The 22900-nt window shown below is 39.2% G+C and overlaps 1 protein-coding gene across 3 annotated transcripts in view; it reads right to left on the reverse strand.

The window, feature by feature from the left end:
* RIPOR3 (RIPOR family member 3) overlaps nucleotides 1-14051 on the reverse strand; it is a 53265-nt gene extending 39214 nt beyond the window's left edge. For 2 of the 3 annotated variants that reach the window (XM_082491101.1, XM_082491099.1), the window contains exon 1: nucleotides 13797-14051. The gene's annotated coding sequence lies outside the window, so the exon portion shown is untranslated. Of the gene's footprint in view, nucleotides 1-13792 lie in introns of all 3 variants that reach the window. The other variant, XM_082491100.1, reaches the window with a different exon arrangement.
* Nucleotides 14052-22900: the final 8849 nt, after the last annotated feature.

Raw genomic sequence — 22900 nt, forward strand, 5'->3', positions numbered from 1 at the left:
CACTGGTGCACATCCAGAGGAAATTCATCAGTCATTTATTCCAGATTTCCAGTAGAATACTGGCAGCAAATGTTGGCCCGTACTTAGTTAATGACCTGGAAACTATTTTTCAAGACATAATTTTGTGGTCAATTTTGTACCACCCTCTAGTGGCAGCAGATATCAAACAAATGAAGCACAAAGGAGACCTTGTCACGGATCACACACTGATGTATTGTGCCTATTTCTTTTATGGAAATCTGTTGCTTGGAATCAAGGTTGGCTGTAAATCCCACTGTAACTTTTTGGTAATGGAATCAGAAAAGAATCAGTGATTGCATATAACCAAAATCCCCGTCCACTTCCTTTGCCAGTATACGGCATATTCATACAGCCACACGTAGTTTCTCTGTGCTTGTCTAGACCATACCTCTTCTAGTTGCTGTGAGTACTTTTGCACTGAGTTTTGCTTTCCTCTTCAGGGGAAGGCACAGAACAATTCACCCATTATCAGCTGATTTATGAGCACAGGGCTTGCTGCTAGCTCCTCTGGTTTCAATTTCAAACTTGATGACAAACTTGCAAGCCTGAATCAGAGATTCAGGAATGTGGCAGGCTCCACACGCTAGCCTGACTTGCAGCTTTTTCAGCTTTGGCAGAATTTGAGTTTGCAGTAAGCTACGTTATAATGAATACTTAAAAACAAATTCCTAACAAGAGAAGAAGCAGATGACGCTGAGGGAGAGCAATTTACAAGTGATGAACAGGCTCTTCCATATCTGACAAAGGAAAATTTGCCCAGCAGCAAGGCACTGAATCCTACCAATTCTGTCCTTGAGAGGTTCCTCCTTCTTAATTAGGAACCCCAAGGAACATTCTTCTGTAATATGTATCTCATTCTCCTTGTTTTCCCCAGTCTATGTTACAGATAGACTTATCAGGTGCGATCATGTCTCCATCCACTGGCTAATGCAGGAGCCTCCTAAAAGCCCATTTCCAGGTCAATTTTGAAATGAGGAAGGTCCTTATCTCGGCCTTAGGGCTGTGGAAACTCCCAAGTCTAAGCTTTAATAGAAACCACCATGATGGATAGATATAGGTTTTGATTATTACACTGAGAAGAATATATTAACCAAAACAGATGACAAACTTCCAGTAATAGTGAAATTTGATGGCCAACAGTATGTGGGATGTATTTTGATATCTTCAAAACCTCAAGTCTGTGAATCCCAATATACTGGAATGTGTCCTGGGGCATGCTTCTGAAGTGGGAGAAACTATCTGTCATTTAGCTGACTGATCAAGAAAATTGTCCCTTTTTAAAGAATTAAACCATTAAGTCAACTTCCTACGGCAACTATGTTTTATTTCCATAAATGTTACCAAGACAATCTTATGCCACAGAAATAATGAAGTTGCTAAGTTAGGATCAGTACCCCAAGGAACACTGGAAAAAGAGGAAAAGTATACAAAATATCATATAAGAGGGAAACAGGAGAGAGAAACGGTTTATGTTTTAAAGCAAATTATTTTCTTTAATGCTACGCAAACATAGACTTAGTTTTCTCAAAGTCAGTATTTCCACTACTGATTAGGGAATCTCAGTACCTACCTTTAGATAATGAAAAAGTGTGTATTTTTCAGAAAGAGATATCAAAATCAAGACAATTTAGAATGTCTGTCATTGGCCAGCTAACAGCCAAAATATCAAAAAATTATTTGGTGTTTGAGCATTTTTATCTAAGCTGAATTTACTCAGTATCTTCTAACATAGGCCTGAACTCATTATATTTTCTAACAAATTAGGGTAGCTATCATAGCAATCCTAACACTGTGTTCTGTACTAACGTTCCCTTTCTGTAGACACCCTACAAGCATGTAAACTTTACTTGTGGAAAAAAAAAAAAAAAAACAACAACAAAACACCACAAACAAACAAGAACCTTTGAATATATGTGGATATATCTGTACTTTCCCCTTCATTTCTTACCAATTCCTAACACGTATGCTCTGACATTCATGGCCCACATTTTTTAAGCTGCTATTCTCTGCTTTTATTTGGTTTGGGTTTGTTTTTAATGAGGTGAACTTTGCACAGCCCAACTCTAGTTCCTATAAAATCTGTGTCTTAAATGGCCAGATTTAGTGATTTTTGTATGGAAAAAAAAAGGTACTAACACACAGCTGTACTTGGAAACAGATGTTTTACCCCCTTTAAACTGAACAAATGAGAACAAGGATATGGAACAGATAGGTCAGGAAAACTTCTATCTAGATTTGGAATTATGGAAAGAATAGAGAAAAGACTGGTGCTTCCACATAAGGAGAGGGGAGAAGGATGGTAGTTGCACTGATGATGAAAATTTGCACTGCTACACTATCTTCAAGGCACTTCCACTTTGCAGCCCTATTCATCCCAATGTCAGTTCTATCCACTTAACTCACACAAGTATCCCGCAGAGAGCAAGTCAGATCCTTGGTTTATATGAACTGCCCTAACTCTATTCAAATCAATCTATTTACAGAAGTCCAGGATTTGGCTCTGTGTCTCCTTTGCATTTAGCAGGTGTGAAAGGACTCTAAATCACTTCTTTCAAGACTTCTGTAAAACATGCTCTGAAAACTGTAACTTCTGATAGAAATCTGCCTAAACATGATTTTTTTTTTAAACTAACTTGGCCCATCAGTGTGTTTTTAAAATATAAAGTGTCTTCTGCTGCTAGTTTGGAAATAGATAAGGTCTTTAGGACCATCACTTCTCTGCCCAATCTTGCTCCCTTCAAAGTCACTGGGAGCATTGCCATAACTTCAGAGAGAGAATGAACAAGTCATGATTTGGTGCTCACACTGGAAAAATGCATTAGTGATGGCTTTCTACAGAAAAGATGCATCAGGTTTTACTTCTGGTTCCTAGCTTATGCATCTTTAAAAAATTATTCTTGATTCGTCCTTATATGCTCTTCCTCAGTACACTCCACTGCAGTATAGAGCTTGCACTAAGCCACAGCAGCAAAAAGAATTTTCTGCTGTATAAGGCTTTGTGAGACACAGTCATTACATGCAGAGGAAACTGGGTTTAGTGGGGCCCTAGTCCCTCTGGGGACTACCATAATATAAATTATTAATAATGAAAATAAACATTGGCTAGCTTGAACTTCTCTTCATTCCCTTGGAGCTTATTTTTGTGACGGAATTAGCTAAATAAAGGCCACTTGAAAGAATGCTTAATTGCAAACTATCCAAACAAAACAAAATGGAACTAATTGGTTCTTAAATATTAAACATTCAAAATAAGATGGCTTTGGAAACAGCTGAAAGACTAATGTATATTAGGATACATATGGTGAAGCGAGCAATTAAACAAAATGCAGTCTAAACCAGACTACATTTACTTTTAAACCAGATATTCAAGTTTTGTCAGTCTGGTTCTGCCTAGAAGACAGTTTTGGATTATTTCAAGCCTAAACAGAATTACAGCAATGCTCTTTTGAAAATTACAAAATCAGAAGAGTCAAACTTGTGTCCTGACTTCTGGACATAGTTTGCCCAGCCTAAAAAAGATGGCTTAGCAAAGACTACTGTTTCAAGTGTTTTTTCTGAAGCAGTTACTTTCCTGGAAGCGGGTAGGGAGAGCTCACATAAACAGTGCTGACAACACATATCTAAAGGAGAGTGGTGATGCCTTCCATCCGAGTAACTGATTGCAGATCTGCCTTGGCCTTTATAAACTTCCTTTCTTCAGCCCTGTGTTTTTGTTACTTCTATTTAATTCAAATATTTCCCAGACAGCAAATGGAAAGAATCTGTTTGGGCATGTGAAAACTCCCTTTTCATATTCATTAAAGGTTAAAAAAGTTGCCACGCTTATTTCTTAAATCAGAAGTATTTCTAGCAAGACTAGAAAATGATAACTCTGAAATTTGTAAACAAGAAAAAAATTTCTATATTAGAAAGGAGCAAGAAGTAGATAAGTTATAAACAAAATCATACAGTAAAAATAATTTTAAAAACTAATTAGTAGTGGAAGAATTTTTACTTTGGAGAACCACTGTGTGCTGTGACATGAAATCAGACTAGTGGTAAGCCACTGAAAGTGCACTGCCTAATCAGCCACATGCTTACTTTCCCACTTATCAATAACTGACATTTACAAGACTTTTGCCAGAGATAAGAAATTCCTAGAAATGTCAGGCTCTTCTACATCACCCAGCCCAAGCACAAGAGAGCTACTCACTGGAAAAAAAAAAAAGGCAGACATAACTGGAAGTGCTAAGCAGAAGTTGCTCAGCAGGATCAGTTTAGATCAAACCACTTCAACATTTAGGCCAAAAGCTAATCTAATTTTAAGGTCCCTTGAAATGTTATGAATATCATCAACAAACACAGCAAGAGTCACTCATGAAAATGCATTTCAGTTTTGTGCACCAAAAAATCAATCCACTCTCTGTCTCAAACTTCTTCAAAGACTGTAAACCCAACTGTTTGTTCCCTGAGGACTCAGAGCTTTTACTGCAACTAGCACTCACATCTGCTTAGTGTTTCATATTTTTCAGCATCACAAGGATTTTTTCTCAGACCTTGGACTGGTTTACTCAGCATCTATTGTAAGTACAACAACAAAACTCCAACAGAAGAGATAACAGGTCTTCTGCCAGTTTGTTTCTACCTCTCTCTCCAAAAGACACAGGCAATCCTGGCAAAAGCAGTATTCTTACATGAGTATTTTGCCAGCACAGCTAAATCTTTATGGGTTTCATTTTTTAACATTCCTCTTAGCGCTCATGGCTATGCCAGAAACTTTGTAACATAAATCTATATAGCTACACAAGAAAGCTTCATTGTTTTAATACATTTAGTATAGTTTTGAAAGATATTAATAGTCTGCAGATAACGTAAAAAAATCCTTCGATGTGAACACCTGTGTATCTACACTACCAGCACCTCACTGCTACCAGAATATTGGTATTAATTACTACAAAAGTTCTCCAAGAATGAATGGAGTAACTTGGCAAGCCTGTGCCTTCTATCAGCATAGTTAAAACTATCCCTCAAACCTAAAACAATTGGTACTGACACGTGCACAAGTTTACTGTGTGCTGTAACTGCTCCTATACTTGCATCTTTTGCTAATTCAGCCATGTTGGTAAAAGAAATAATTTTTCACAGCCCTTACCCAATTTAGCTGAGAGTAGGAATCGGTAATATAGACAGGGACTCAAGAGCTGTAGAGAGGGGCTTATTATTTCTGCCTCTTTAGATACTACATGGACTTTGCTAGTACAGACTTACTGCTGTAAAGCATCAGGGAAAAGAAGAAATTGTCTTAGCATACAACACTGCCATATCAATAGAGCTGCAGAAGCTTTTACTGTCATATGTCTACATCATTAAAAAAACTCCTCAACTGAGACAAAATTAGAGCAGTACTACATTTAAGCTCAGAACAAAGGTTAGTATTGATACACGGCAAGTGTAGAACAACTACAATTCTCGGTTTCTAAAAAAATCTGTGGGTAAGTCCTTCATGCCTCATAAAATAAAACCTATTTTTGTGATGTAAATTGACTTAGTCTATGTTACCCAGACTCTACTACTTACCTATGAGCCAATTATAATCGAGACCACTCTTGCAGAATAGGATCGTGCCACTTGACAAAACTGGACCCCCAGTAAGAAAGTTCTCTTAGTTCCCTTTCAACACGGAAGGGGTGAATTGTAATGCTAACACGCACCCTGACTCATGACTGTGAAGAGCTCTTACCCAAGACCAATGAAGAAAAGACTCAAGGTATCAATCAGCTCACTGCACATACTGATCCTCAGTTCATCTGCTCCTATTGTCCTAATAGAATGAGGATGAACAACAGTCACTTACAAAATGTGGTATGTAGGGAAATGATCGTCAGGTTTGCATTAAGTTATAGTTATTAGAGCTGCAAGGAGAACTAACACAAAAATGGATGGCCAAATGCATAGTCCATATTCACATAGCTATTGCTTGATTGATAATTTAAGGAATCCTGGTAATGGATGAGACCACCAGCAAAGAACTTTAAATTTCAGGACAACACATAGGCAAAACAGTTAAATATCACAGTATTGTGATGACTTCAGTGATATCAAAGGCACTATGTGTGTACTGATCTGCTTTTTTTGGCATCAAACAGGCACAATTTGTGAAAGATATAATCATCACACATCTTGCCAGATAAGCCTGAGATGATGGCAACAGTGTCCAGAATGCTGAAAGTGCTATGAGTACAACAGTGATAACGCCTTCCCATTAATGAGGAACCATGCCTGGCTGGAGAGGCAGTAGATAGAACGGTATGTCCCTGTGATGTTCTATGTCCCCTGGCAGTTTTCCCACACTTGCAATATGACCCACCAACCATCAGTGCATGGATCATTGATCTTATGAACTCACATTTGTGATCCTTTACAGAATTGTCACTGAGAATGTACAGCCCAGAGAACTTACTGGCAGAAAAATCACTCTTGGGTGATCTTCAAAATTCAGAAATGACCATTCAGATACAAAATATACATGTCGACAAGTGATCCCAACAATATACTAATTCAGATCCAGAATTAAATCCAGATCCTGACATAGTTACAGCAGCAATGGCAGACAGTGCATTCCACGTTATAATAGAAAAACGGTGTTTTGCTCCATATGACTTGGCTTGCTCAAGAGTGATATTTTACAATAAGCTACAGTTTTACTGTATTGTAAAGATAATCTGATGACTACGGGTCAAAGTATACTTACTTATTGCTTTAAATGAAACTAAAACCAGTCATTCATACACATACAGGGGAAAGATTTGTCATGTATTACTACAGCTCTGGAGAAAACAAGCTAGGCTGGGCAGACGCAGAAATTATGTCTGGACTGGAGATCTTACCAGAAGGAGCAGTATATGTTCTCCTCCAAAGCCTTCTCCTGCAGAGCTCATACTCCTCAGACTTGTGGTTTTGTTCTTGAACAACCCAAGCTCAAGCAATTTTGAGATACTCTGCACTGCTACTTATTTGTTTTGCACTTCTGGTGTTTGTTTGCAGGCAGATGGGATTCCTGTACTGATTTTCTAAGGTTATTTAAATGCTTCTTTATTTATTAACAAATTATGTTGGTTGCACAACACATCGGCATCTGAACACTTCAGAAAAAGGGAGGGGCACAACTCAGCCTCAGTGGAATTAGGAACAAGATCCAATGACTTCAGCAGAATTACACAAAGGATAGCTCTATTGTTTCAGTGGGAGTTGTGGTTAACTAAAGTAGTATTTCCCGTCAGCTTTCTACATGCAGGACTCTTCAAAGGTGGCATTACCTTCAAGATCCCTGTGTGGGCTTCCATTTCAGACAATGAATAACAAAAGCCCAGTAACAGATTTTCATAAAGCCTGAGCATATACTATTGTACTAAAAGCATGAAAAAAGGCACACGGTAATGTGCAGTTATATATATCTATGCAACAAGTATACAGTGATGCTGAAGCTGTGATGTTACCGATGGAACTAAACCAATGCATTTTTAGACATGATCTGTCTATTTTAGCTGCCCTTTTGTTTTATCACCCATTGTAAAAAACAGGTAACTAACTTGCTACAAATCAGTTATCTTCAAAACTTTAGAAAAGCTTGTGAGCTTTCTGTACAGATAAAGTAGTAGACGCATTTTCACACACAGTTACCCAATATGTACACTCTGTTGTAATAATTGCTCAAACAGCTGCAGATGCATTCAGAATACCTCTGCACCTCAAACCTTTTGGAAAACCCTGGGCCTACTGTTTTAACTTTACAGATCTCATCAAACAAAACTTTTCCTTATAATCCAGAGAAACCTAAACTCTTTCTGTAAAATTTCAATTACGTAATGCAAAGCTTGCAGAAATTCAGCACATAGATAAACTGAAGGTTATTTACATTGTATTTTGTCTGCTATAGTAGAAATATAAACCTATTCATGGTAACACTAAAGCAGAAAGCACTAAGATTTTAAAGCACACCGAGGTCTTTGAATTGCCTCCCTGTTTGTTTATCTGTTGAGTCCCAATATTGGAGAAGATTTTCCCCTCCTCAAGTCTGTGGCAATTTAAATAACAGAGGTTATGTAAGTGCAGAGAATTGTGGAAAAAATGTAAGTGGAAAGTACATATTTTTAAAATGCACTTGAATAACTCAAATGGAGCTGAACTCACATTATTCAGACTTTCCAGCCTTATTCAATACTGGATTGAAACCAAGTACAAGAAATTTCAGGCCCAAAGGACATTTTTAAGAAAATTATAAGTACCTATATTTCTAGTTTACAATGTCTGTCTGGGAAAACTCTACCGCCTAAAGAAAGCCTAACCTGTCTTCTCTCGGGATCAAACAAACAGGGTGTGAACTAATTAAGGGGACCTTTGGATCAGCTTGCAAACATAAGGACTGATTCAGCCCCAAAGAGTACCCAAGCCAGAAACCTGGATTCAAATAACTGTGGTCTTCTAGCAAAAGATGGATGCAGATTCAGATCAAAATTTTACACTGAAAGTTTATTTCAAACCTGTGCAGACACAAGCTCTAGGCCCAGTTCTGCATTCCTTCCACACCCAGAATTGGAGTTCTGCCTGAATAAGGAATGCAAGAAAGAAATGAATTTCTTATCTTTATGGTAGATCTTGTTTGGTGATGTACATGCCCGCAAACCTGCCAAAACTCAAATGCGTGACATGGTATGCAATCTAATTCCAAAACATAAATTTCAAAAGATCACTCTTGTAGGACACTTAAAATAAAGTCAAACTATTTTCATAAGCATAAGTAACTGTTCTTAAATCTAGTATACCCAGATATATTCTAATACTTCTGTTATAAACCATTTTTATCAATGGAAAAGTGAAGATCCCAAATTTCAATAAAAAACGAGTAACAAAGGGAATAAACTATATATTTCCAATCTGAGGGTCATTTAAAAGTATCGTTATATGAAAAAAGATTTTAAAAAAATTAATTTCACAGAGGGAAAATACTAAACAAACAAACAAACAATAAAAGAAGGCTTCTCAGCGTAACATTGTATGTTCATCATCCTCCAAAATCACAGGGTAGCATTATGCATACAGATGCATATGGTAAAATTTTTCCATAACTCCAAAAAGACATGAACTTCACCCTGGCTTTTGATAAGATAAATGCAATTAAGTTTCCTTCAGCCACCCAGCCAGCACTATTTCAAAATTTGCAGGGAGAAAAACCTTCCTAATGCATGAATGACAAAGAACTGTGGAAACAAGTCTCTTTATGTGTGGATGTTGGCCTTTTGTAAATTTTCCCAGATTTTTCAGTTAAGTTGATACAAGAAATGTTCACCAATGTTAGTTGCAGATGCTATATTTTATGATATGTCTACAATTGAAATCCTAGTGCAGACATAATTCTATCAGCATCTTTTTTAGTTTAAATTAATTTCGTGAAAAATTCTACAAGAAAATCTTGTTTTGCAAATATTAGATGTATCTTGAGAGTTTATGACACAATTATTACATCTGCCAACCTGTTCTGCTGTAGTTGTGGTCTTCCTGGATGTTTTTCTTGTTATTCTACCCCAAACTGTAGGATAAAGACGCGCTTCTGTGGTCAAAAAAGTGAAAAGGGTAATTCTAGTTCCATTCTGTTCAGACAAATATTTTCATAATAGTTGAGAAACGGATATGTGGAATAGAGTATCCTGTGGTAACTAGTCTGAGAAAAAGAAATGCTAGCTGAAATCAAGGGCTTTGGCTGCTTTAGGGCTTCCTAGGCAAGATTAAATCAAAATATTTCCTATATACATTCCCTCATTTCATCAGCACGTCCATTGTAGTAAGTAAGAATGTGCTATTAATTCTCAGCATCAAAATCTGGGATAATTTGATATAGTCAAATGTTTCCCTATTTTCACAGAAACAACTATTACTGGAAATATTTTCCAAAGCATGTTACAAGTGGAGCTAAGCAAATCAGCTAGCATACTGCACACGTTTCAAGGAAAAAGTTTCTAAAAATGAGTCAGGATTTAATAAAAAATGTCTCTGAGGTACGTAACTCATGCCCATAATAGAATATTTTCCAATTTTCAACCCTGTGTAGAGAATTTTAAAATGCTAACAGATGTACGAAACAAAAAAGCAAAATTCTCCCCTCTTCTCTCCTGTGAGCACGTAAAACACACATAGAAACCAATGAGAGGCTCTAAAACATTAATACTGCTTTTACATTTTCCACTAGAAAGACAATTTGCTTGCAATTCCTACTCCCTTTAAATTGTTTCTGTGGCAACACATCTGGTGCTATAATTCTGGGCCAGAACATTAACTATCCTAAAAGAAGAAAGTTATGTTGTTGTTCTGGTCTGCAACAATGTGAAGCAGAAAGAAATCTGCAAACACATGTAATCAGATAACCCTTTTCGCCTTCATAGGTGCATAGAATATTACCTACTGATACTTATGCATAGCTTAAAATTACAAGTTTAAAAATGTTTCTACAATGGTTAGAGAAAACTCTTGTGGTAAGCACTCACTCTATGAGCTAGCTTTTTTTAAAGAAAATGGCGAGTGCTTTGTTACCACTGTTCCTAACATATGAAATAAGTGAGGAAAGTATCCAGCTAAGAGGAGCAAGGTTCATTCCCTAATCATAAATATAACCCCTCCTACGTAATGGAGAAAGATTGATATTGATTTCTTATCATCTCCCCAGTACTATGCAAACATTACTGTATTATCACCATTTTACAGATTAAATATGTCAGGAGCACATAAGGCCAAAACATCTGAAGTGTCTGTTAAATTCAGATGCCCCTACTATTAGTTACCCATACTGAAATGTGCAGCCCATGGCGCTCTGAGCTGTTCAGGACAAATAGATTCCACTGGCCTTACTTGAAATTATAGGAACCTACTGATGCTTAATATAAGTCTTGGACATCCCTGCTTGAGCATGCTAACATTCTCAGAATTTGCAGTCTGAACAATTTAGTTGTAGAGAAAGGAAAGAAAATCAAGGATAAAAGCTTACAGCCCCAATTCAGTTTGCTAAGTGAACAGGGTTTTTAATCACTAATAATCCTGACAAGTCAGTCTGTAATCTGCAAGTCATACTATATGACTATGATCCAAAGCAAGTTATTACAGGTATTTTACAGTGCAACTGAGATTGACATCTCAAGATATAAACTCAGCCATGGGTCTTAATTCATGATACAAGGGCCAGAGCAATTTGCAAGGGCTACTGCATTCAGCCTGGAGTAGCAGGAGTTAAAAAAATAACAAAACTGGATTTTTGCTACTTCATCAAGCAGATCAGGGATGAATTCATGGAAAGAACATATCTGATGAATAACAAAATATCATTGACACAGTTACTTTTCCAATAATAATTGCATTTTAAGTTCCCCATAAAACAAATTTTATTATTTAATTTGAAACAGCTAAATTCGAATCTAGATCAGTTACATATAAATCGGTTTGCTAACTACACTTACAGTATCTTCTGTATTGGTGACAAAGAAGACAATATCGGCTTGGTGTTCTGATCCTCTAAATTACTAATGATTAAATGCATTGATTGGCTGAAACTCATTTTTTTTCCCTAAAAAGTTGAATTGAATAAAAATGATGGTTTTCAGCATTCTGTCTTTGAAGACATACTGGTTTAAAGCAATCTGTGCTCAGGGAGAATAAACTGGCAACAGAAATGGAAACATTTTAAGAAGTGGATAAAAAACAGTATTTCACAAATACGTATGTCCCTCTTGCAGTATTGGAGGTGCCATCTTACGATCAGAATTAAACCTAGGACCCTGAGCACCTCCAGTCATTAAAGGCCAGCTGATGTCCTTTGCAAGACTTGCTGTCTGTATAATTTTGGATTGTCACCGGCCAATCACCTTCCAAAATCTAGTTCTGGCCAATAACATTCTGGATAATTCAAGTCTCTCTGCTTCCTTTTTCTCAGCCCTTTGGCTAAGATCGAGTGTATATATTTAACTAATATTAAACCTACTATTTTACATAAAATATCTCCACTTCCAATCTAGCCTTTCCATTTATTCCATCCAAATGGCATAATTAACAAGCCTTCTGAGACAGTTCTCACTCCCTTGCTTTATCTTTTATAACTCTCTGCACACAGAACCTCCGTTTTGTCCTGGTGCACTGTAACTCCACATTATCACTCCTCAAACCCCTGAGAAACAGACACATCAAAATCATAACTTTCCCCTCACCATAGACTGGTTTCCCTTTCCAGCCATAACAGCTCTATTCCACTTTGCAGGTTCTTTATGAGGATATTGCAAAGGAATATTTGTGAAGGAATTAGCTGTGGAAGGGAATAAAGTTATATTGGTGGATCTGCTATTACAGGGTCCCAACTCCCTGCCTGGATTGCTCCTAAGGAACCCAGAGCTAGAGTGAACATTGTAGAGCAACTGTACGGCTGCTCTTTGTCTTGACAGAAGGAAAACATCTCATCTTTATACTACCCCTTAGGGAATACCATTACATAACTCACTGTTTGGCCTATATTTCCCCGTTCTTGGCTCCATGCTGTTAACAGAAATACCACTGCTTCACTGCAGCTACAGACTCAAGAATCAAGCACTAGGTAGGGCCGCAGGACCTGTCATCTCAGAGAAGCCCATTAATTCCTCTAAACAGTATCCAGACTCTAATCAGAGGAAAATTTTATCAAGCTAGTTGTTCACTACTGTCTCGCGTGTGTTGTATCCCATACAAGTTTCTTTCTAGACCTGGGGCATAAAGTGGGCTTGGCCTGCCATTCAATAACAGCTCCGTCACATTTTGGCAGGTTTTGTGCAGCTTTTCCTGCACTACTACATGTGGTGCTTATGTCATCTAGAATTCACAGCAGTAGAGAGTAAGTGATCAACTGCACAAGAAATGAATACAACTGAGAAGTTTCGAATATGCACAGTCCTTTAGACACCACATCTTTCTCAGATGTATCTCACCATTCTACATGAAATGTGCCCTCAGACACATTTTGCATCGTTTACTACCCTTACAAATTATCTCCTCTGCTTTTTTTTTTTTTAATTAAGGTCTTTCCAAAAAGGAATATGTAATGCCCCTCATTAATAGGTGTAGCTCCCATTTTACAGCTGTAAAAACACAGGTAGAGATGGATTAAGTCTTGATCCTAACAAAGGAAATGACTGAATCCAGAGTTTTGAGTACTGGTGCTGTACTCTGACTCTGGTTCCATACTCAAGAAATGGCTCCAGAAATATGTAATCTTATTTTTCAAATTCATTCAAGTTTCTTTGGTTGATGAACAACTCAATTTCCATATGGCCCAACTTATTTAAAACACTTTTTAAAAGGGGAAATTAAACTCTGTCTGAAGCAAAATGTAACTGGGCTGTGACCCAAAACCTCAATTCATATTTATGAGCAAATAAAATGTAATCTCTGCACAGACAAAAAGAGTTAACTAAAATATAACCAGCCTATACAATGACACCTCCGAAACACAAACCCTACAGGATGGCGTAAACATCGTCCTGCTCCTCTTACTTCTCCACCTGCTCCAGCCAGGCGTTCACCTCCCAGGGGGTTCCTGGCATGAATGTGGATAAAAAGCTACCGCACCTCTTTGTGCCGCTGCAGCCTCTGTAGGATCATCAGCATGCCTCGAAGCTTGCCTACTTACAGACGCCCGCAGACTCCGTAGGAGCCTACCCCCCCTATAGGTGACATGCCCACCCCTATAGGTGACATGTCCCCCCTCTCGATGCCCTGCAGCTCTCACCTACCGACGCGGTGTCGGCGCCTCCCCGTTGCCCGGCGCGCCTCGGACACCCGTCTCTGCCGGGCGCCCGAAGCGGCGTTACCGATGCGCCCCTGCCCGGTACCTTCCGCCGCCGGCCGGGGCGGGGGTCGCTGCCCGGGGCCGAACGCCGCCTCTCCCCGCCCGGAGCCGGAGCCGGCACTCCGCTCTCTCCCCGGGCGTCCCCGGCGGGATTCGCTCCGCGCTCCCCCGCGGCCAGGTGTTTCCTACCTGCCTTCTCGGCGGCGGGGCGCAGAGAGCGGCTCCGCACCGCTCCCGCGGCTGTCGGCGGCGCGGAGAGGCCGGGCCCGCCGGGATGGCCCCGATAGCCGCCGCTTATCGCCGCTGCCTGTCGCCCAGCTGGGCTCCGTTTCCAGGAAGCCGCGGCTCCGGAGCGCCTGTTTGCTGCTGGATGCCGATGGCCCCGTCCCGCTCGCCGCCTGCCTGCCTGCCTGCCTCCCTCCCTCCCTCCGACCCCCCTCATCCTGGCAGGGGGGCTGGGAAAGTGCAGCGCGGCTCCAGCACATGCCGAGCCTGCGGTCACGGCCCGGACCCTCTGCTATTAATCAGGGAGCATCCCAAGCGCCCCCTTGCTCGCTCCAGCTGTGTTACTCCAGGCCCCGCCGCGCCGCAGGGCAGTGACAAACCGGCTACACACGCGGGGACACCCGCCCCTGCCCTCCCGTTTATTCCCCCGGTCCCCCAACTCTTACCCCTTCACTCCTTCTCAGGCATTTTGTCCTGTGCCCCGATTCCCTCCCTTCCATCTTCCCCATCCATTGCTCACTCCTCCCTCCCCTTACCCCACGCTTTCTCTTCACTATCCCTTTCAGGACTCCCTCCTCTCAACCCTCAGTCTTTCCCTACTCATCATCTTTCTTCCTCTTATTGCCTCCTCCCTTTTTCCAGCCTACCCTCCCATAGGTTTTCTATTACTAAAGACGTGTAATTTGCAGTCTTTGATCCTTTGTTAAGCAAAGCCGGCTCCAAGCCCTTTCTGCTGCACCCACTACTGACCTCCTTGTTGCTTCTTCAGGCGGGTACTGTTCCTGGAGAAGGAGCTCCCTTCGGCTGGCTTTCTACACACCCTCCAGATAATCCTGGCAAAAAAGATGTGAAATTGTGATGTAGAAAGCAGGCTGAAATCCTGCCCCATTCCTTGCCTCACCATATGAACGCACAAAATCACACCTCTTTTCTTTTGAACAATGGCTTGCGGGGCCTTTTGTAAACACCAACACAAAACCATGTTCCTGCCTTGGGCAGAGCACCTTGGGTTATGCTATGTCTCATCCCTCTTCCATTTTCCCCTATGTTTTTTAGCACCATTTTCCCATAAGGTTGGCATGCTGATTGACTGACAGCAGAGGAAGCCAGACACTCCCCACGAGGAAAACAAGCTGACTGTATGGAATTTGGACATGCTCTTACGATAACTTTATTACTCATAGTGTTTGCTCCCCTCTTGACCATATTCAGCAACATCTAGGACACATACCAGACTCTTCCATCCTGTTTCAGGGGGATAAAACACAAACTAAAGTTCTCAACACATCAGATGACCAGAGAGCCCATACGAGAACCTGTTAGGGCAGAGTTATTATTTTTTTCTGCAGTACTTTATGAAGTTGATTAGGATTTGTATTTTTCTGTGTACATGCTTAATGTAAAGTCTTGAAAGAGGCAAGGGAAGATGCACAGCTGAAGAAGATGTTTTTAAGAAGATGCATGAGGGAATTGACACACATGAAAGTGAGAGCAGTAAGAGACAAAAACAGATGGGCTGATGGAGTTGGCTGAGCAAATAACTCAAGCACATCGGGTTTTATATATATTAGAAAGAACAGTGCTGGGCTGTAAGTAAAAGTGGGTTTCATACTGGATCTTGAAACTGATTGGGGCTTGGGGTGCTGAAAAAGGCAATGGTGATAGACTACGGAAAATGCTCGTATCAGAGCTGGTGTACCTAGCACGACACAGCAAGGAGATGCAAACTTGTACAGGTAAGTACCTAATATATTCTAACAATTGTCATTCTACTAGCTGTTCTCTTGATTTTCCTAGTATTTTGGGGTTTTATGAGCAATCATACTGACTGCTTGCCCCCCGGCAAATACAACTGGAGCAGTTGAAGACGCAGCCAGCTACGTGCCCTGCCCCTCTGCTCAGGTTTTCCAATCTTACAGGACAGTCAGCGAAGCTGGACAGGTGCTCCAGCCTCAGACCCAGTGGTGTGAACAGTATCAGAGCAACTCATGCAGCATAGGACTTTCCTAAAACATGGACAGTGAACTGCAGGAGTTTAAGTAAGGACTCATGTTTTTGCGTGCCAGCCCCAGAGCAGGGTGGAGCACTTAGGGGCTATTTTAAATTAACTTAACTGGATTTGCAGGAGGACATTTGTCAGAACACCAAATCTCTGCAGGAGCCCTACGCAACCAGTTGACCAAAAAACCTTTACTGTTACTGTCATTTCCTCCTAAACATGAGACTTAAAATAAATTTCACAGACCAGACCCTCAGCTAATGCAAATAACCAAGGTTCCATCACTCCCCGTGCAGATGTCCCTATTTACTTCAGCTGAGGATTGGCCTTACGTGTTTGTATTCCAGTTTATTTTTTATGATCTTCATTTGCTGTGTCTTCATCTGGTGTGTTTATGTGGCTGGTGCTTGGTTTTCATTATTTTTAACTGCATTTCAGATTATTTGCTCTATGGTTTCGTTCACATTCTCCTTTTCCACGAAATTCTAATAAAACACTTGGCTACAGATTTTCCAAATTGAATACTTATGTTTAGTGCAGCTAATTATGTAGCAGGGTTCAAAGCAAGTTCTATACTGTAACAATTTACATATTCTTGAAAACAATGGACACAAACCTACAACTTATTGTTACAAGCTAGTTTCACATTCTTCTGGAATTTCCTTTAAAAATACATATGTTTAGTATTCTCATGCAGATGAAAAGCAGTAAATATTCCATTGCTGGCACCATTATAATATTTACAGTGAAAAAATAAAACACAATCTGATGTCTCTCAGACCTAAAGGGACATTAAAAAAATGTTGGTACATTTCCTCCAACAGTCTCAAAGCACTTCACAAAAGCACTTCACAAATTCAGCCACTCAACATCTATCAAGTAGCATGCCAATGATATACAAAGATCATTTTACAACAGAATATTCAGTATGGTTGCAACAACATTATATACTTGGTGTTTTGGCCTCACCAGTGTTCTGGAATAATCAGATTAACTGCAATTTCATTGTTTAACTACTGAATTAAGTCATTTTTTGTTGTTGTCTAAACCAACTGAACTACAGATAGCAAACTCTGTAAGCAGACCAGGCTTCTCAGGAAGATCCAGACTAAACTGACTTTTAGAAAGGCTGCTATAAAGCATAACAATAGTAATAGCTAATAACTCAGTAGTTAGGCCTATTAATATGATCCTTTACACCAGGCTTACTTGGAGAAAACAATCATTTTTCTTGTTGCTCTTAATGCAAGCAATATGTATGCAAACATTTGCTTGTGTCTCCACCCCACCCTTTTTTATTTTTAATTTCAGAAAGCTATTTAAATGTTAATAAATATGAAGTAATCTGCATAGAAGTAGATTATCTGTCAATCTATCAAGATATTGACTAGGCACTTTCATTACTGTAACAACAAACTTCAGACCATGTTATAACAAACCACCCCTACATAAAGAGTATTTACTCAAGAGTTTCTGAGGGTGTGTAAGATTAGACTGTAATTACTCACATCCAGAATTCTAAGCACATGATTATTTTTGCTTCTTTGTGCATCTACTTGCATTGCAGTTTATGGTTCATGGTATTATAACTCAGGAGGGAAGCTAAGAGATGAGCCAACAGAAGCAAATAATGCCTTCTAAAAGCTGAACATGACTGGGACAGTGGCTGAACTCACATGGATTCAGTATTTCCAAATGTGACATACATGGAAAAATTGAATTGCTTTTCTACTTCCCTTGGCTTGTACTTCTCTATTTTGACTTATTACCACTGCATCAGTACTATTTGGTTAATAAACAGTGACAGTTCTATTACATTACTGTATAAACGTCTGCCTGTTTAAACTCTGGAGTTTCACAGTGGGTTGGACTTGTTTATGCGCACATGCATAAAAATACTGAGGAGAAAAAGCCTATGTTAATTTGAATTGCCCGAACACAATAATTGTTTTATATTTTCCTAAAATGTTGCTAACTTCATCTTATGATTTAAAAAATAAATCAATGAAATAATAAACAATCACAATATTAATTTTATATACAAATTACAAATACATGTAAGGTTATGAGAGTAGCTATTGTACTAGAAACATTTCGTACACACAGGGCCAATATTATAATTAATAGCTAAACACGACGTCTACCTCTCGTCACAATAATTACCCAAGTAATCTAGAGAGGGGTAGCTGTCCTGGTGACAGTGTGACATCTCGGACAGCTCCTCCACAGTGCCCTCTGCCGGGCCCCTCCCGCGCCGGGGTCCGTGTCCGTCCCGTGTCCCGTCCCCCGTCCCCCGTCCCCCCCCCGTCCCAGCTGCTGGGAGGGACAGCAGGGACAGCCAGTGCTCCCACGCGTGATGCGAATGGACAATCTCTGCCACATTCCGCTCTCAACTGCCTAATCCACCTTCTGCATGTATGTAATGCAGTCCCACCTGCATTACATCATACCCGTCACAGGCGCTGCCAGGCATTCTATTTTTGAGCATGCGTGAGCAATCTTGTTGACTCATGTATTATCCAATAATTCAATCATAATAAGTAATAATGAAATATTTTACAAAGAGGTAACATTATTTTTGCAATTGGAGGCAGGTGTCATTTGCAAAATTAATTAATTTTCTCACAGTCATACAAGTAACAGAACCATAACAGGTCCTGCCATTACTTCCCTCTCTTCGAACATTTCTGTCAAAGCAGTGTGGACACAAATTCGTTTCCAGCAGTTCTGAAAGAAGGCAGAAATAGAAAAACATCCAAGCTCAGGAAAAGGGAGTTAAATGCAAGATTTCTGAAAGAGTACCTGCAAAAGTACAGGGCAGGAGGGATGTGCTTACAAGAGTGATACACAAACGCACTGCTAAGTGATGTCAAAATGACACACTGACAAGTGATGCAGTGTTTAAACATCACACCCTGGAGGACAAGAGGACAGAAAGACAACACAGGCCAATCTAGCTGTGAAGCAAGGTAGTGTGTAACAGGAGCTGGATGTTTATAAAAGATTAAACTGTTAGAATCCATAGTAGCTTGTTCACTTTAAAGCTCAAATGTTATCCGGGTTTGACAGGAAATTACCTTTAACAACTGACAAAGCCTAATAATTTGCTTTACAATCATACTGTGTGTAGTCACAAATAATTTTAAGATCTATCAGCCACCATTCTGTATAAAAACATTCCTTTGTAGTAAAAGGCACAAGTACGCATTATTCAGCAGATGGCACCTGAAGTATTACTTATTCCAGGTTACAGCCACAGAGGGCATTGTTTTACTCACAAATAATGATAACGTTTTCCAGACAAGCTTAAAAGCAAAGTCTTTATTCCAAAAGGTTTATTAGGTGGAGCTTTTTATCTAATTCTCTAAGAATAAGGCAAAATTAAAATTCTAATTGGTAGCAAGTGACATTTAAAAGAAATTTTGGAGTAATTATTCCTTTGATCTGTCGTAATTTTTCCAAATTCCAGATCAGGAATACTCAGTGAGTACTGGAAAGACAAATAAATTATGTTCACGAATTACTTTGAGGAAAGAAGCACTGAAACATTATCTATTGACCTATACAGCTTGAGCACCAGCATGGTTTCTTTCGAACAATTTAGTCGGAAGAGTTAAATCATTAAACTCTACATACGTGTGCAAATGTGATATGTCAGCTGTGATTAGTACTGCCATGTTTAAATAAGAGAGAATTTCAAAGTCATTTGGAGTTATTGGACAGAAATGGATTACTAGATGAATGGGAAGAAAAAGCTTTAAAAGCTTTAAATTATTTTAGTTAGAAATCTCAGAGAGTACAAAGGAATATATCAGTATTAGCTTTTGACTTGTTAGGAAAGCATTTTCAAAAACCTTCAAAAGTTTATCACAAGTAAAGCCCCTAACCAAGAAAAGTCACAGCAATATTCTACAGACCATCCACTGCTGGGACAAATGGCATACTTTCTGAAGTACTTGCCACACATCTTCCACTGAGGGCCTGATGTTAGAGCTAGCTGAAAGTCAGAATTCAGAATGAAATGCAAAAATTTCTTCAGAGAAAATCTGAAATAATTCACCGATTTTTCTCACCTAGTAACTAATTCTGTAACGGTACATTCTGAGGATTTCCTCAGCAGCGGATGCTTGAGCCTACCAAGCACACCCGTTTCAGGACTTCTAACCAGAGCTGGCTTTCACAGTGCTCCCAAGTTCATCACAGTCTCAGCTCTGTGGCAGGAAGCATGACAGCTTTGGTGTTGCCGATTACTCGAGTATATTGCTGCTGGTCACTCTTTTCCACACAATTCTTCCTAGATTTGGGCAGATTCCTAGGTATGGTGCCTGTGTTTAACTTATGGGAATATTTGGTGTGAATAAGATTGAACATATTTCCAAAACCGGATCTAGGTTTATAGCACATCAGAAACAAATGTTTATTTGACAGGCAGCAGGATACAAAGACAACTTTTCCCATAAAGTGAGACAAAATAAAACAAAACTATGAATTGAAAGAAAAACCCACAACCCTAGGAAACTAGAAATACTTTATTGGAAAAGATCTGATATATGAACATTAAAAATAATCAATTAATTTTGTCACCAACAGGTAAGTAAATACTGCATCAAAGTAACAACTACAGGTGCCTGGAGGAGAAGCGGGGGGGGAAGCCAAGTATTTTGCTGACAGCCAAAGAAGAAAGCAGAGGCAGAATCAGAACACAGGAATTCTTCCATCTTAACTTTCTGGTTGCTTCTCTGGTCCATCCTAGAAAGACATTGAGATGCTGGAGCATGTCCAGGGAAAGCAACAGAGCTGGTGAGGGGTCTAGAGTGGCTGAGGGAACTGGGATTGTTTAGCCTGGAGAAAAAGAGGCTGAGGGGAGACCTTATCGCTCTCTACAACTGCCTGAAAGGAGATTGTACCGAGGGGGGTGTTAGTCTCTTCTCCCTAGTAACAAGTGACAGGACAAGAGAAAACGGCCTCAAGTTGCACCAGGGGACGTGAAGATTGGATATTAGGAAATATTTCTTCACAGAAAGGGTTATCACACACTGGAAGAAGCTGCCCAGGGAAGCGGTTGAGTCACTGTCCCCAGAGGTATTTAGAAGACATGTAGATGTGGCACTTGGGAGACATGGATTAGCGGTGGACTTGGCAGGGTTAGGTTAATGGTTGGACTTGATGATCTTAAAGGTCTTTTCCAACCTAAGCAATTCTATGATTCTATGATCTTTAACAGGTGAAGTAGCATTAATTCTTCAGCTAACAATGTAAGTACTTTGTAATATCAATTTACTGAGCAAAAATATTATTTGAAGTGTACGTTACTTTGGAATAATATGCTCCTAGCTTCTTTGCAGTAGATATTTAAAATCAAGTGTTGCAGTTCTTTAGTATTCTTTTTTTTCAAACACAGATATATTTCTCAAGCCTTCCCAGGTACCCATATAAAAATGCATTGATAAAATCTAGCCAGAAAATGAGCAGCAGTCCCTAGCTGCAGAGCGCCTTTGAAATACACTTGTACCTACACAGCCACTATACTATTGGTAGGATTGCATTGTATTGCTGATTTCTGCACAGGAAAAACAACAAACTTTTATATCACTAGTTCAATGCTAAAAGTAATTTTATAGCTAATTTTATAGTTAAAAAACAAATACATTCATTACTAAACCAGCTATTGGTTCCCCCAATCAAGAAAATAAAAATTAAAATAAAAAAAATAATATCCAAACAAAAATTAAAATCTACAAAATCTCACAACTGTCACAATTTCAGGATAAGAAATTAAGTTTTTATTATATAGGTGTCATTTAAATATTACTATTATTAACAAATTAGCTAAACTGCTATGTAATGGGGTTTACTTCATGAGCTTGGCTCTTGTGTTTGTATAGTGCTCTTGGTATGGATTGCATTTCACGGAGACAAAATATAGAAAGCTACCCTTCTCAAATACATTCTATCGAATGCAACATTTGTAAATTCACATATCCTGCTCCAGGATTAGGAGTATTAACTGAATGTTATGAAATGTATTTCCATGGCTTCATGGGCACCTATAAATAGTGCTCCACATTATTATTTGCATTTGTGGACATCAGATGTCTTTATGACAAAAATGGTTTGTCTGTACAACTCACTTATTAAGGAGAAGGTAAAAGCAATTTGAGGTCACATATCCAGTTATCCAGGCATACACACTAGTCTCGAAAACTTCCCTGTTTGTAGAAAAATATAACTGGTATGCCAGATGAATTTATCAAAATTGCAGAAGGTATCAAAATGAAAGCCTTTAAGTACAGATTATTTTTTTTTAAGAAAGCAGAAAAATCTGTGGTATGACCTTCTTATTACCTTTTTTTAAATAAAGCTTCTTTTTTCCTCTTTAATTTTTCTCTTCCCATCAAAAAAAAAAAAACAACCTCCCATCAACTCCAATAGAAGAGCAGATTACAGTCTATGGAATTTAACAAACACTCTTCAATAACAGCCAACATACACTGGCAGACATTTTCTATGCTTTATTCTTGGAAGTATTCTTTCAACTCCCAGGAGGCCTGTATGGAATACCATTCCACTAAAACAGTGGAAAGTTTCAAGATGGGAAAGAAGCATTATGGTAGAATCTCACTATACTCCATGGTGGACTTAGTGATCAAATTTCTACACCAAAACAAACAAAGAAAAAAAGGCCTCCCAAAAAACTTCCCCAACTGCCCAGAGATTAGGAAACCCAACCTGTCTTTCAACTTCACAGAAGCTGAAACTGAACTGAACGTGCCATGACCAAGTCTGAATCACAGGTTTTACAGAACTTGTGACTAAAATAGCTC

The sequence above is a fragment of the Vanellus vanellus genome, assembly GCF_965231255.1.
Source record: "Vanellus vanellus genome assembly, chromosome: 15".
In the NCBI taxonomy this organism is placed as follows: Eukaryota; Metazoa; Chordata; class Aves; order Charadriiformes; family Charadriidae; genus Vanellus; species Vanellus vanellus.